This window comes from Scomber scombrus, chromosome 1 (genome assembly GCF_963691925.1).
Source record: "Scomber scombrus chromosome 1, fScoSco1.1, whole genome shotgun sequence".
NCBI lineage: Eukaryota > Metazoa > Chordata > Actinopteri > Scombriformes > Scombridae > Scomber > Scomber scombrus.
In genome coordinates, this window is record NC_084970.1 from 37,786,192 (window position 1) to 37,788,996 (window position 2,805).

Below are 2,805 nucleotides of genomic sequence, written 5' to 3' on the forward strand. Positions count from 1 at the left end.
ATCGCTGCTGTTGCCATGGTTACCTACAGTTTAATATACAGCGGTTGAACTGTTGAACCTGCCAATAAGAACTGCTTAGTGAATAGTTTTAAAGTTTTACAGCTTTAAAATTATAGTCATTTTCTCCTCAGTGTTTAAAACGAGAGAGAGGGGGGGGGGGGGGAGGAGAGAGAGAGAGAGAGAGAGAGGGGGGGGGGAGAGAGAGAGAGACAGAGACAGAGAGAGAGACAGAGAGAGAGAGAGAGAGAAAGAGAGGAGAGAGAGACAAAGAGAGAGACAGAGAGAGAGAGACAGAGAAAGAGAGGAGAGAGAGACAGAGAGAGAGACAGAGAGAGAGACAGAGAGAGAGAGAGAGAGACAGAGAGAGACAGAGAGGGGGGGAGGGAGAGAGAGAGGGGGGAGAGAGAGAGAGAGAGAGAGACCTCCGTAAACACTGAAATAGAGAGTTATTCGGGGTTTTCACTTTATTTTACTTTGGGTTGCAGATCAGAGTCAGTGAAGTTATTTATTTCTGTTTCCTCGCTACAAGACTCAAACATTTACCAAAAACTCTCCTTTACCTTCACCTGGTTCAACAAGCTCACAGCCAGACATGAGGAGGGTAGTTTGGGGTAATAAAGGGTTAAAGACAACATGATAGTCTGCATGTCTTCATTAAACAACAGAGAATAACTTTACTGTTTGTTTTTAATGTCATGTTCACGTCTTGCAGGATTTGACATGATTATAATGTTTCATCTAAACCTAAAAGTCCTGACACGTCTGATACATCTGACTTCTTGGATGTTGCGCAATACTGACCAGGAAGTGAGTGTTTTTAACATGGATCTGTTTTAGGATCAGACCACTTAGACATTTTTGCCATAATCCTCTAATATATTCTCTCTAAATGGATTAAAAGCAGAAATTTGATGCTGAGTCCACAAAAAAAGAATGTGTGAAGTTATTCAGACGTTTATTTTATCATTTTAACCCTTTAAATTTAAACTCAACCACATGAACACTGATATAAATGACTCATATTGATGGTGTGAGTTGGTCAGAATCACTTATTTGTTAATTAATTATCAGGATTCTGTATTTTCTCTCCTCCTGTTTCTATTTGTGTGAGTTATAAACAACAAACAGTCTCATGTTTCCACCTCACATCCTATAAGAGCAGAATTATTATATTTCAGGATGTTTTCATGATATTTGAGCTTCAGGTCCGAACACAGAGGAAGACGATGATGCTTTGAGCTGATGTTAAACTGCTGCAGAAGCTGAAGCTGAACATTAAGACTCTAACAGACTCTAACACAGTGTTTCTCAACCAGGGGTTCGTGGACCCCTAGTGGTCCGTGGTGTAATTGCAAGGGGTCCGTGAACATAAAATAGCTTTTAAACAAAGATCCTATGACCTTTATCTACCTAAACTACAGAGGGTCTCTAATTACATCTGTTCCACATGTGTAATTTATTGTATTTTAATAAGAGATCTCGCTCCCGTTTGCATTGCATGACGCTGTTAATACAACACGATCTGCATCCGTTTCACATGATGAGCCCCCGACTGTTTCAGTGGGCAAATACCATTCATTTCCTTATAATGACAGAAATGCATTAAAACATCTGCAGGAAGGTGATGTGAGGAAACTCATTAACCTGCAAGGTTCAGGTTAGCGCTTGAAATTAAGCTACGAAGAAGAAGAAGAAGACGAAGATGACTCTGGGCCACCCGAAAATAAAACAGAGCAAAAAGAGGCTTTATAAAGAAGATTACGTAATATTTGGATTTACAGCAACTGATTCGGACCCTCAGCAGCCTCTGTGTTTATTATATGGAGAGCCACACCTGCAACCACACCTGCAGCGGCATTTAAGCACCAGGCACCAATCATCGGTGGGCAAGACTGAATCCCCCCCCCCCCCCCTCCCAGATCGGGTGGGAGGGTCCTCAGAGGGTCCAGGACCCCACAAAGGTTGAGAACCACTGGTCTAACAGACTCTTTGGCAACATAACGACTAAACAAACCATCACAGAAACATCTTCACTCTCAGCGTTAACCTAACCTGCTGGTGGAATAATACACCTGTACACAGCCTCCTACTACACACACACACACACACACACACACACACACACACACACACACACACACACACACACACACACACACACACAGACTGAGTAAGGCAGTTATAGACAGATACACACTGTATAAATGTTCATTATGCTCTTTTTTTTTTGTTTTTTTTTTACACACTTTGGTCATTCAAAATAAACTACTCTGAGGATTTTTAATATATATTTGCAGCTTTACAAAATACATTTTTATCAGAATTTAAATGAGCAGCTTCGACAGAATAAATATACACGATGTCAGATGTGTTCAGAGAGAAGAGCAGAGAAGTAAAAAGGTTCTGATTAAACTCCTGCTTTATTACAACCTGTCTTATTGTTGTAGTTTTAAGCTTCATTTCCTGCTGCTGTGATAACATTTCCTGTCACCAGATATTAACATTAAACATGATGAGTTATAACAGCTGATAGAAGTGAAACTAAACAATGACTCCATGATGTAATAAAGAGGATTCCTCCTCCAGCAGGATCAGGAGGTTATGATGATATCATGGGTTTAAGAGGAGCAGCAGCGTGTCAGTGGTTCTGCTACACAGAGCAACAGCGCCCCCTAACCACCACTGTGGGAACTGCACGACTCTTTCATTAAATCATTAAAAAGTGTTTATGTAACCCTCCTGTTGTCCTCGAGTCAAGGAAGGAAGGGAGGAAGGAAGGAAGGGAGGAAAGGAGGGAGGAAGGAG